At 50.4% G+C, this 13,929-nt stretch overlaps 1 protein-coding gene across 1 annotated transcript in view; it reads right to left on the bottom strand.

Annotated features, from left to right (window-relative positions):
• The window catches only part of ninj1 (ninjurin 1), a 51,477-nt gene that overhangs the window by 13,991 nt on the left and 23,557 nt on the right, over positions 1-13,929 (bottom strand). The gene's annotated exons all lie outside the window — the stretch shown is intronic.

Genomic DNA, 13,929 nt, shown 5'->3' with positions numbered 1-13,929 from the left:
GTCCCGCCGGCGGGAATCAAACCACCTACCTTACCGACGGGACCAGGTGGCGCGAGCGGGCTCTGGGGTCCTGGGGGGGGGGGGGGGGGGGGGCGCGGGCCGATTTGGCCCGGGGGGTGCCCCCACGGTGGCCTGGCCCGCGATTGGGGCCCACCCATCGGCGGGCGGGCCTGTGCCGTGGGGGCACTCTTTTCCTTCCGCGTTCCCCATAGCCTTCACGATGGCGGACACGGAAGTTACCCCCTCCCCTGCGCATGCGCGGGGATGACGTCAGCAGCTGGCGAAGTCCCTTCGGCCCCGGCTTGCGTGGCGCCAAAGGCCTATCCCGCCAGCCGGTGGGGCGCCAACCACTCCGGCGCGGGCCTAGCCCCTCAAGGTTAGGGCTTGGCCCCTAAAGGTGCGGATTTCTCCGCACCTTTGGGTCAGCCCAACGCCGGAGTGGTTCACGCCACTCCATCCCGCCGGAACCCCCTGCCCCGTAGGGTTGGGGAGAATCCCGGTCCTGGTCTGTGCAACTGGACAGTTCCATGCCAGTTTTCTGCCTGAGTCTGCCACTTTGCCAAATTCTGGTAAGAATCCACCATTAATTTTCAGTAACTGAGAAAGAATTATTAAAATAATTTTATAATTGCTAAAATTGCATTTGAACCATAGAATTTCTACAGTGCAGAAGGCCATTCGGCCCATTGAGTCTGCACGGATACTCTGATAGAGCACCCAACCTAGGTCCATTCCCCCGCCCAAGGCCTGCAACCCCGTAACCCGGCCTAACCTGTTTTGGACACGAAGGACCAATTGAGCATGGCCAATCCACCTAACCTGCACAGCTTTGGACTATGGGAGGAAACCGGAACACCCATAGGAAACCCACACAGAAAGTGCAAACTCCACACAGTCACCCAAGGCCAGAATTGAATCCGGGTCCATGGCGACGGGAGGCATCAGCACTAAGCACTGTGCCACGGTGCTACATTGTTCTAATTTATAAACATGACTGCTGAACCTCTTCTGCTTCATAAACATGGAACAATTTAAAACAATACTATTCTCAGATAGGAAAGATCATAGAAGTCAGAGAGTGTGTGGTAGTCAGTATTAGGGGTATTACGCTATCCAGGTTGATGCTGTAAGACCATTGGTGTGGGAGGTACCTGAGACAGCAAGGTCATTGGTGAAGCTTGCCTGCTGGTTCCGCCCAGTAAGGCAGAGTATAAGAGCCTGTGTCTCCCTAGCAGCTGCATTCTGTACCTGCGCTGCTGGGGGAAACATCTAGTCCAATAAAGCCTTCAATTGTCATCCAATCTCGCTTCTGGAGTCATTGATCGAGCATCAGAGTGGTGGTGGATGGCAAATATTCACCCTGGAGACCAGTTACCAGTGGCGTACCGCATGGATCAGTTCTGGGTCCTCTGTTGTTTGTGATTTTCATTCATGGCTTGGATGAGGGAGTTGAAGGGTGGTCAGTAAATTTACAGACGATACGAAGATTGGTGGAGTTGTGAGGAGGGCTGTTGTCGGCTGCAAAGAGACATAGATAGGATGCAGAGCTGGGCTGAGAAGTGGCAGATGTAGTTTAACCCTGAAAAGTGTGAGGTTGTCCATTTTGGAAGGACAAATATGAATGCGGAATACAGGGTTAACGGTAGGGTTCTTGGCAATGTGGAGGAGCAGAGTGATCTTGGGGTCTATGTTCATAGATCTTTGAAAGTTGCCACTCAAGTGGATAGAGCTGTGAAGAAGGCCTATGGTGTGCTAGCGTTCATTAGCAGAGGGATTGAATTTAAGAGCCGTGAGGTGATGATGTAGCTGTAAAAAACCTTGGTGAGGCCACATTTGGAGTACTGTGTGCAGTTCTGGTCGCCTCATTTTAGGAAGGATGTGGAAGCTTTGGAAAAGGTGCAAAGGAGATTTACCAAGATGTTGCCTGGAATGGAGAGTAGGTCTTACGAGGAAAGGTTGAGGGTGCTAGGCCTTTCCTCATTAGAACGGAGAAGGATGAGGGGAGGCTTGATAGAAGTTTATAAAATAATCAGGGGAATAGATAGAGTAGACAGAGACTTTTTCCCTGGGTAGAACAAACCATTACAAGGGGACATAAATTTAAGGTAAATGGTGGAAGATATAGGAGGGATGTCAGAGGTAGGTTCTTTACCCAGAGAGTAGTGGGGGCATGGAATGCACTGCCTGCGGAAGCAGTTGAGTTGGAAACATTAGGGACATTCAAGCGGCTATTGGATAGGTACATGGATTACAGTAGAATGATGGAGTGTAGATTAATTTGTTCTTAATCTGGGACAAAAGTTCGGCACAACATCATGGGCCGAGGGGCCTGTTCTGTGCTGTATTTTGCTATGTTCTATGATCAGCTTCGAAAGTTCACTCTGCTTGTCTGTCTGCAGATCCTGCCTGGCCGGCCGAATATTTCCAGCATTTTCTGTTTTTGTCAAGAGCTTTTCTGTGTTCATGAGGAAATATTATGTGTGGCTGGTTGACTACCCCTCTATTTAATAGCATTTTGTCCAGCGCTTCGTACTAAATATGGCAACATTTCTATCACCAAAATGTAAAATGAAATGCATCCAATATTTTAATGCCAGAACGTAAATGTCATAATTGATGAGTGCCTAACAGTCTCTTTGCACGTTTACGGTCAAGAGTTGCTGCAAATGTTTTTGCCAGAAGGATAAATGTTTAGGAAATACTTTGTTTCCTCTCGACATGAACAACAATGTTGGGTGGTTCTAATCCGAGGTCAGGAAGTATTGAGAATGCTTTAATGCACATGATGTGCTAATTAAAGATTTAGCTTTTAGGAGCAGTGCAGTGGAAATATAATTTATGTAAATATTTATATTTTTGAGGGACTAAGACTGTATATATTTTTTTACAAACAATACAGAAAATTTGTCCATTGCTATCTCTAAAAATTTCAAACAGGCAAAGACCTAAAATGACTGAATCTATGGCTTGGATTTTTCATCCATTGGGTGCAGACACTTGACATGTCCGGAGACAGATGTGAAACTCACTTTTGGCCGAAGTCAGCGGTGGCACACGGTTTCATGCTGGCTGGCCAATTCATGGGCAGCCAACTTGACACGTGCGCTGGAAAAGAATCAGCGCTGCCGGGAGGCCGTGAAGAGGGCATTTCATGCGCTTCCGAATCAACCACCAAAGTAGCGCAAAATCCTGGCTTATGTCTGTCTGTGATCTTGAACAAAAGAAGCTACCTGACTGCATTGAGGAAACTCACACATCGTTATCCCTGAAGAGCCATTAATTATCCTCAGTGGGGGCTGCGTAGACCAAATACAAATGCTATCTGCATTTCATAACATTCAATTCAACATGCATTCAATTATTTTTTAAAGTAATTTCATTCAAATCTTTTCCATTTTAACATTTGAAAAACATTACAACATGAAAATAAACTCAACGCAAAACCCCTCACCCCGGTCCCCCCAACCCACGTCCCCCCCCCCCCGCTCTCCCATCCTAACAGTTGACGGTAACAAGTTCTCCAAAATGCGGAATAAACAAATCCCATCATTTGTGGAACCCCTCATTCATTCCTCTTAGGGCAAATTTCACCTTCTCTAAATGCAGGAAGTCCATTAGATCCCCCAGCTACCCTGAGGCAGAGTGTGGAGAAGCTGACCTCCACCCCAACAAAATCCACTTGCGAGCGATCAGCAAGGCGAAGGCTAAAACATCTGCCCCGACTCCCTCCTGCCACTTTGGCAGGTCTGAAACCCCCAATATGGTCACCAGGGGACTTGGCTCCAAGTCCACATGCAAGATCGCTGATATGGTGCTGAAAGTTTCTCCAACTTTGGGCAGGACCTGAACATTGGTACATGATTATCTGAGCCCCTTCCCGCACCATTCACAAATAAACCCTACCCCCTCAAACAGCCAGCTCATCCTCAACTTCATCAGATGCACTCTGTGTACTACATACTACCTTTAGCTGTATCAACCCCAGCCTCGCACACGAGGTTGAGGCATTCATCCTCCGCAGAACCTCACAACACAACCCCTCCTCCATCATCATCCCAGCTCCTCCTCCCATTCAGCATTCATCTCCCCCCCCCCCCCCCCCCCCCCCAGAGATGCCTTATCCTCCTCCATAATCATCCCATAAATCGCCAAGATTACTTCACTCTCCAACCCCATCATCCACAACACCTTCTCCAACAATGGGGAGGAAGGTGTTACCGGAAAAGTTGGCAAGCCCTTTCTCGCAAAGTGTTGCACCTGCAAGTACCTAAAACTCTACCCACACAGGAACCCAAAATTCACCCCCAATTCCCCCAAACTTGTAAACCACCTTTCCAAAAACAAGCCCTTCATCTCCATCACCCCTCTTTCCTCCCATCCCTGAAACCTCGCATCCATTCTCCCAGATTCAAACCCCATAGTCATCGGATCGACATCAATCTCGACTCCACCCCTAACCTAAAAAGCTGCTAAAATCCATATTTTCAGCGTTGCCACCGCCACAGGACTCCCCAAATATCTACCTGGGGTAAACGGGAGTGGCACCATTGCCAGTGGCCGCAACCCCAACCTCCTACAAGAATCTGCCTCCACCCTCACCTACAAAGCCTCCGTCTCCTACTCCAACCCCACACCTACTCCCCATTTCCCTCCCGTAATAGTCTTTCAATTCTTAATGGTGCGACATTTAACAATAAAGGTGAGAAATACAAGTTCTTTGTTAAAAGACAGTTTGGAGAGGCGGGAGTCATGCGACATGGGCCTCTGGCTTGTGTAACCAGTAATATTGTCCTGCTGAACTGCAAAATTTCAGTCTGATTTTGTTCCATTTGATTATCAGCCTCTCAGACAAGTAACTCTGATTTGCTTTGGCAGTCAGGAGTCTGACATCCTAATCACATGGCCGGCGCAGCAAAATTGGCTTTGGATGATTATGGCCTCTCCACTGGGAAGCTTGTTCTTGACAAGGTGAAGGATGATGGTGATGAAGATGGAGAAAAGAGTGGGGGCGCTGACACATCCCTGCTTGATTCCAGTCTTGAAAAGGTTTTTGCCTTATTTCCACCAGTGAGGACTGTCACCTACACATCATTGTGGAGGAGTCGGAGGATGTTGATAAATTTCTCTGGACAGCCAGCCTTTGACAGGATTTTCCATAGCACTTGCCAATTGACTGAATTGGAAGCCTTGGTCAGATCGATGAAGGCCATGTAGAGTGATTGATGTTGTTCCTGGCATTTTGCTTGGAGTTGCCAAGCAATGAAAATCATGTCTGCGGTTCCACGATTTGGTCAGAAGCCACACTGGCTTTCCGGAAGGATTTCTTCAGAGACTGGGTCAAGTAACTAACATGTAAGAGGTGCAAACCAGTGATGGGAGAATTTGGCTTGTGTGGGACAGGGAAAATCACATTTGATATGATTTATTGTAGCACAAATACATTTCTTCTGTAATTGTAGTTCCTCACCGCAACTTCTTCCTACCACAGTTTCCACCAGTGATGGACATTGTGAGCACCCAAGGCAAAAGATAATGGGTGGGATTTTCCGTCAGCGGGGTTCTCCGATCTTCCGGTAGTGTATCTACTCCTGTAGGTGTCCCAGTGGCGTGAGGTGGCCACAATGGGAAATCGCATTGTCAAGTAGCTGGACGGAGAATCCCGCGGACGGTGATGACGTGCCGCTGGGGAACACACAGCTGGTGGACTGGAGAATGCCACAGAGTGACTTACTGAACATTTTCCACTGTTCAAATGGATAGTGTGAACATTTCTAATACAATCAACGCACTTTATTTGAATAATGATATTGCAAACCTTTTTAAACAGTGTAAGTTTTCTGTCAATTCAAACAATGCCCTAATTCCTAACAAATTTGGAATATTCTATACCTGTCATACTCTCCGGTCTCCATTTTGAAATTTGGGAAGAGTATCCACCTTCCACTTCAACTCAACTCACTTTATGTCAAAATGCCCCTTTTTTGTATTTTCATTAAGACCATAAGATACAGGAGCAGAATTAGACCACTCGGCCCATCGAGTCTGCTCACTATTCAATCATGGCTGATATTTTCTCATCCCCATTCTCCTGCCTTCTCCCCATAATCCCTGATCCCTTTATGAATCATGAACCTATCTATCTCTGTCTTAAAGGCACTCGGTGAATTGGCCTCCACAGCCAAAGAGGTCCACAGATTCACCACCCTCTGGCTGAAGAAATTCCTCCTCATCTCTGTTTTAAAGGACCGTCCCTTTAGTCTGAGATGATGTCCTCTGGTTCTAGTTTTTCCTCCAAGTGGAAACATCCTCTCCACGGCCACTCTATCCAGGCCTCGCAGTATCTTGTAAGTTCCAATGAGATCCCCTCTCATCCTTCTAAACTCCGAGTACAGACGCAGAATCCTCAAACGTTCCTTATATGACAAGTTCTTCATTCCAGGGATCATTCTTGTGAACCTCCTCTGGACCCTTTCCAAGGCCAGCATACCCTTCCTTAAATACGGGGCCCAAAACTGCTCACAATGCTCCAAATGTGAGCTGACCAGAGCCTTATACAGCCTCAGAAGTATATTCCTGGTCTTGTATTCTAGCCCTCTTAACATGAATACTAACATTGCATTTGACTTCTTAACTGCCAACTGAACCTGCACATTAACCTTAAGAGAATCGGGAACAAGGACTCCCAAGTCCCTGTGTGCTTCTGATTTCCTAAGCATTTCCCCATTAAGAAAATAGTCTATGCCTAAATTCCTCCTTCCAAAGTGCAGAACCTCCTTTTCCACATTGTATTTCATTTGCCACTTCATGGCCCACTCTCCTAGCCTGTCCAAATACTTCTGCAGCCCCCTTTTTTTTTAAAGTAATTTTTATTGAAAGAATTTTTTACATGAAGATATTTACCCCAACTAACTATAAAATATTACAAAATATTCCCTCTTAACAAATATCCCCCCCCCGCCCGAACTCGCGCGTGCGTTGTCCCTCCCCCCTCCCCCAAAAACAAACAAAGCAACAATCAACATCAAACATGAACTGCGAGCAAATTTGCCCGCATTTCAACCGTAAATAACCCACCACAACCGTTGTTGCCACCCCCCCCCTCCCCCTCCCCCCCCCCGGGTTGCTGCTGCTGCGACCTCTGTACCCTATCTCTGAGCCAAAAAGTCGAGGAAAGGCTGCCACCGCCTGAAGAACCCTTGTACCGACCCTCTCAGGGCGAATTTGACCCTTTCCAATTGAATAAAGCTTGCCATGTCATTAATCCAAGTTTCCACGCTTGGAGGCCTCGCGTCCTTCCACTGTATTAGTATCCTTCTTCGAGCAACTAGGGACGCAAAGGCCAGTACTCCGGCCTCTCTCGCCTCCTGTACCCCCGGCTCCACCCCAACCCCAAAGATCGCAAGTCCCCATCCTGGTTTGACCCTGGATCCCACCACCCTCGACACCGTCCTTGCCACCCCCTTCCAGAACTCCTCCAGTGCCGGACATGCCCAAAACATATGGACATGGTTCGCTGGACTTCCCGAACACCTGACACATCTGTCCTCACCCCCAAAGAACCGACTCATCCTTGTCCCCGTCATATGGGCTCTATGTAGCACCTTAAATTGAATGAGGCTAAGCCTCGCACACGAGGAGGAAGAATTAACCCTCTACAGGGCATCAGCCCATGTCCCATCCTCTATCTGTTCTCCCAGCTCCCCCTCCCACTTGGCTTTCAGCTCCTCTACTGATGCCTCCTCCGCCTCCTGCATTACTTTGTAGATGTCCGATATCCTCCCCCCTCCGACCCAGACCCCCGAGAGCACCCTATCACTCGCCCCCCTACTGGGGAGCAAGGGAAACCCTTCCACCTGGCGTCTAGCAAATGTCTTCACCTGCAAATGTCTAAACATGTTTCCCGGGGGGAGCCCGAATTTCTCCTCCAGCTCTCTCAGGCTCGCAAACCTCCCATCTACAAACAGATCCTTCAGCTGCCTGATGCCCACCCTGTGCCAGCTCTGAAATCCCCCGTCCATGTTCCCCGGGATGAATCTATGGTTCCCTCTTAACGGTGCCTCCATCAGACCTCCCACTTCCCCCCTGTGTCGCCTCCACTGCCCCCAGATCTTGAGGGTGGCCGCCACCACCGGGCTCGTGGTGTACCTCGTGGGAGGGAGCAGCCATGGCGCCGTTACTAGGGCCCCCAGGCTTATGTTGCCACAAGACGCCCTCTCCATTCGTTTCCAAGCTGCCCCCTCCCCTTCCATCATCCACTTGCGCACCATTGATACATTTGCCGCCCAGTAATACCCCGAAAGATTGGGTAATGCCAGCCCTCCACTATCCCTACTCCACTCCAAGAAGACCCTCCTCACCCTTGGGGTGCCGTGCGTCCACACGTAGCTCATGATGCTACTCGTCACCTTTTTGAAGAAGGCCCTAGGGAGGAAGATGGGCAAGCACTGAAATAAAAACAAAAACCTCGGGAGGACCGTCATTTTAACGGACTGCACTCTGCCCGCCAGCGACAGCGGCACCATGTCCCACCTTTTAAATTCCTCCTCCATCTGTTCCACCAGCCTGGAGAAGTTCAGCTTGTGGAGAGTCCCCCAGTTCCTTGCCACCTGCACCCCTAAATATCTAAAACTCTTTCCTGCTCTCTTAAACGGGAGTCTCCCGATTCCCTCTTCCTGGTCCCCTGGGTGTATCACAAATACCTCACTCTTGCCCAAGTTTAGCTTGTATCCCGAAAAGTCCCCAAATTCTGCTAGCAGTTCCATCACCTCCGGCATTCCCCCTTCTGGGTCTGCCACGTATAGCAGCAGGTCGTCCGCGTATAGCGATACCCGGTGCTCCTCCCCGCCCCTTGTCAGCCCTCTCCACCCCCCTGAGCCCCTCAGTGCCATCGCCAACGGTTCAATTGCCAGTGCGAAGAGCGGGGGGGACAAGGGGCACCCCTGTCTGGTCCCCCGGTGGAGCCCAAAATACTCCGATCTCCTACCATTCGTCACTACACTTGCCGTCGGGGCCGAATAGAGCAGCTTCACCCATTTAATAAATCCCTCCCCAAATCCAAACCGTTCCAGCGTCTCCCACAGGTACTTCCACTCCACCCTATCAAATGCTTTCTCCGCGTCCAATGCCACCACTATCTCCGCCTCACCCTCCACTGCCGGCATCATGATGACGTTTAGCAGTCTCCGCACGTTCGTATTAAGCTGCCGCCCTTTCACAAAACCCGTCTGGTCCTCGTGTATCACCCCTGGCACACAATCCTCTATCCTGGTAGCCAGGATCTTTGCCAGCAACTTGGCGTCCACATTCAGGAGCGAGATAGGCCTATATGACCCACACTGCAGGGGGTCCTTGTCCCGCTTCAAGATCAGAGAGATCAGTGCCTGCGACATTGTCGGGGGCAGAGCCCCCCCCTCCTATGCCTCGTTGAAGGCTCGTACCAGCACAGGGCCCACCAAATCCGCATATTTTTTGTAAAATTCCACCGGGAACCCGTCTGGCCCCGGCGCCTTCCCCGTCTGCATATGCCCAATCCCCTTGACTAGCTCCTCTAACCCTATCGGCGCCCCCAGCCCCTCTACCAGCTCCTCTTGGACCTTGGGGAACCTCAATTTGTTCAAGAAGCCCTCCATCCCCCCTCCCCTCGTCGGCGGCTCTGACCGATACAGCTCCTCATAGAAGTCTCTGAAGACCCCATTTACTTCTGGCCCCTTCTGCACTACGTTCCCACCCCTCTCCCTCACTCCCCCAATTTCTCTAGCCGCATCCCGCTTGCGGAGCTGATGCGCCAGCATCCTACTCGCCTTCTCCCCATACTCATAAATCGCGCCCTGCGCCCTTCTCCACTGTGTCTCTGCCTTTCTGGTGGTCAACAGGTCGAACTTAGCCTGCAAACTGCGCCGTTCCCCCAACAGCCCCTCCTCTGGTGCCTCCGCATATCAGGCCCCCTGCCTCCAGGTCCGGAATGAGGCCCAGTAGGCGCCTCATGAAGCCAGCGTCGTCCCAATTCGGGGCATACACATTAACCATCACCACTTTCTCCCCCTGTAGCCTACCCTTCACCATGACATATCTACCCTCTTTATCCGCCACCACCTCCGCCGCCACAAACGACACCCTCTTCCCTACCAGGATCGCCACCCCCCGGTTCTTTGCGTCCAGTCCTGAGTGGAACACCTGTCCCACCCACCCCCTTCTCAGGCGGACCTGGTCCGCCACCTTCAAATGGGTCTCTTGTAGCATTGCTACATCCGCCTTCAGTCCCTTCAAATGCGAGATTACTCTCGTTCTCTTGACCGGCCCATTCAGCCCCCTCACATTCCAAGTGATCAGCCGGGTCGAAGGGCAGCCCGCCCCTCTCCCCTGCCGACTAGCCATATCCTGTCACCTGCTCGCCCCGAGTCAGCCCTCCCCTTCTGACCCGCTCCCCATGGCGATGGCGCCCTCCCCCCACCCCTCCGGTCCTCAACTTCTCCTCCCTGGCCTTTTCAGCAGCAACCCGGTAGCCCCCCCCCTTCCCCCCTCCCCCTTCCCCCACCCCCCTCCCCCCCCAGGCTAGGACCCTTCCTAGCCGCGATGCACCCTCCATAGTACTTCCGTAAGTCAGCTGGTTTACGCTGACCCGGCTGCCCCTGCCACAATCCGACTCCTCCCGGCATGGGGGACATCCCCCCCCTTACCACCCCTCCTTGACCCCGCTCCAGCGCGGGAAAGGGAGCCATTGCTGACCACGCCCCTTCCTCCCACCCTCCTCCCTCCTCTGCCCCGCGCGCGGGAAACCAGAGGAAAGCCCGCGCTTTCGCCCTGCCACTCCCCACCCCTCCATCTTCAGTTCCACCCCCGTCCCCGATCCCACACCGATAAAATAAATTTTAAAAACCCCACAAGAAACACATACCCCCGGCACTCCCCCCCCCACCCCGCCCCCCCAACATAACATTATAAATAACAGAAAAAAGAAAAAAACTGGTAGTGAGAAAAAAAAGGGTCCAAAAATACAGCCAAGTGAAAATCCAACCAAAAGAAAGCCACGTGTCCAGCTTAAAGTACCAGAGCGGCAACGACCGCCAAGTATCCCCTGGTTCTAGTTCGAGTCCAGCTTTTCTTCCTGGACAAAGGCCCACGCCTCCTCCGGGGACTCGAAATAGTGGTGCTGGTCCTTATAGGTCACCCACAAGCGCGCTGGCTGCAGCATCCCGAATCTGATTCTCTTGGCATGCAGCACCGCCTTCGTCCGGTTGAACCGGGCCCGCCGCTTTGCCACCTCCGCACTCCAGTCCTGCTAGATCCTCACCATCGAGTTCTCCCATTTGCTGCTCCTCTCTCTCTTGGCCCACCTCAGCACCCTCTCCCGGTCACTGAATCGCTGGAACCGAACCAGCACCGCCCTCGGGGGTTCGTTTGCTCTTGGCTTCCTGGCCATTACTCTGTAGGCCTCCTCCAGTTCCAGGGGCGAAGGGACGGCCCCTGCCCCCATCAGTGAGCCCAGCATTTCTGCCACATACCTCGGGAGGTCCAACCCCTCCAGCCCTTCTGCCAGGCCCAGGATCCTCAGGTTTTTCCGCCTCATGTGGGTATCCATCTCCTCCAGTCGGTTTTGCCATTTCAGGTGGAGTGCCTCGTGCACCTCCACCTTTCCCACGAGGACCGTGGCCTCCTCCTCCCTCACCGCCATCTCCTGCTGCAGCTCCCGAATTGACGCCTCTTGGGTCGCCTGGGCTCCCATCAGCCTGGTGGTCGTCGCGTTCATCGACTCCAGCAGCTCCACTTTCAGCTCCGTGAAGAAGCGCAGGAGAACGGCCTGCTGCTCCTCCGCCCATTTCCTCCAGTCCTCGGGTGCGCCGCCGGCCGCCATTTTGGGTTTCTTCCCCCGCTTTTTTCGGGGAGCTGCTGCCGCTTTTTTTTCTGCCCCACTTCGGGTGATGACCATAAATTTTGCAGGGTTCTCCTCTGGGAACCTTCCCCCACCGGGAATCGTCGTTCCAGCGCCGTTAGGGGCCCTCCAATCGGCCCGAAAAAACCTTCCTCGCAGGAGCAGCCAAACGTGCGACTTAGCTGGTCATAGCCGCAACCGGAAGTCCTTCTGCAGCCCCCTTGCTTCCTCAATACTACCTGTCCCTCTACAGATCTTTGTATCATCTGCAGACCTAGCAACAGTGCCTTCAGTTCCTTCTTCCAGATCATTAATGTAAGCTGCCAACGTGAATTGCTACAAAAATAGAAATGTACAACAGTTTAGCCTTTTTACTGAGCTTTTCTCTCAACAGTTTATGGTGACTGTCAGAGTTTACTGAATTGGTGCAGCAGTTTCTTGCTTTAAACCCTGTGGATTGGCAGACTTGAGAATGCTCTTGTGTGACGACACATTCACCTGAGCTAAGATATACACAAGAAGAAAATTGCTGCACCTTTAACGTTGTCAATTATATTCAATAATACCTTCTACTTAACCTTAAACTGTAGATGTCCTAAGTAGCCAAGCAGAAATTCCACAAAGACGTGTGCCTCTTCAAAGTTCCCATTCAGGACCCAGGCAGTACATTTGATGTCCAAACAAAATAAAAACCCACCATACAAATACGTGTACTGTAGAAACTGGAAGCATGCAGACCACTTGCTGTGATGCATCCAAGTCCATGCCATTTTCTACACAAACAATTTCTAACAAGATATTATTGATTTTACAATAAAATGCAGATTATTGGAAGGAGTTCAAATTCCAGTTTGAACTGATTTCTACCTCATCAATTAGTGGGCATGAGTTTTCATCTCCTGGCCTGAGCAAGTAGGTACCATGTCATATAGTGGACAGTTAATTTGGACCAGACCGTCCCACTTTCCTAAATGAAGTGAATAAGATAGATGTGGGAAGGAAGAAAAGAGAATACAGAGTCTAGGTACAGTAGCATATTCGGGGAAGAGGACAAATAGAAGTACGAGGAGTAATACAAATACGTGCTTGCAAAAACCCCATTCCTCAACTAATATACAAACAATACACAATACAGATTGCTCAGCTAAATTTTGATGAAAGTGAAAACTATTCTGGGTGACTGCTCATTTCATGGAAATAACACAACTTATTTGTGTTGAAACCGAGCCACGGAAAGACTGACACAAGTGGGAAGTCCCTATTGGTGACTGAGGTTATCTTATCCGGCCACAGGACAAACACAGAAGTTTACCCAAGTTGTTTATTGAAATTTAACTTCAGGAATACGTCCACGATAGCCGCAAATAGAAACTGTTATGCCAGTGAAAAGGCAACCAGCTTATTGCATGAAGACACCGCCAGCCTGTTCAGTGGTGGCAAAATGGCAATAGTGGGTCCATGTGGATCTACCATTGCAGACAAGATTGGTATGATCTTTTTAATTATTCAATCCTCACTCAAGAGTTAGAGACAGTCCAAGGTATCCTGCAGCTCTGAAGCCAACAGCACTAAATTCAAATTAAGTGTTTCTGTTCACAGAAAAAGAAAGTGTTCAGCTTTCTTGATGCCGCCTCTTCCAGTTTACAAGACATTTACACAAAATTAATGGATTAGTTGAATTGTTATGTTTCTATGATTCTCAATGGTTAATGGGTTTGCTGTGACTTCTCTACAGCCTAATTGGAGGTAAGACTGAAGTTACTGCTTTGGACTCAGCAGAACACCACTACCCACAAGTTCCCCTTCAGTCACACACCATCCTGACTTGGAACTATATTGCCTTCACTGCCGTGGAGTCAAAATCAAAATTCTGGAACTCCATTCGTAAAAGCACTGTGGTTGTATCTACACCACATGGATTGCAGCGGTTCAAGTTGGCTCACCACTACCTTTTCAAGGGCAATTAGGGGTGGTCAATAAATGCTGGGCTTGCCAGCAAAGTCCACATTCCATGAAAAAATAAAATACTTGGATTCCCATAACTTCCTGCGCCAAGAGTC

This window comes from Scyliorhinus canicula, chromosome 11 (assembly GCF_902713615.1).
Source record: "Scyliorhinus canicula chromosome 11, sScyCan1.1, whole genome shotgun sequence".
In the NCBI taxonomy this organism is placed as follows: Eukaryota; Metazoa; Chordata; class Chondrichthyes; order Carcharhiniformes; family Scyliorhinidae; genus Scyliorhinus; species Scyliorhinus canicula.
Note: the sequence above shows the minus strand (reverse complement) of the source record. Positions and strands in the feature narration are given on the sequence as shown.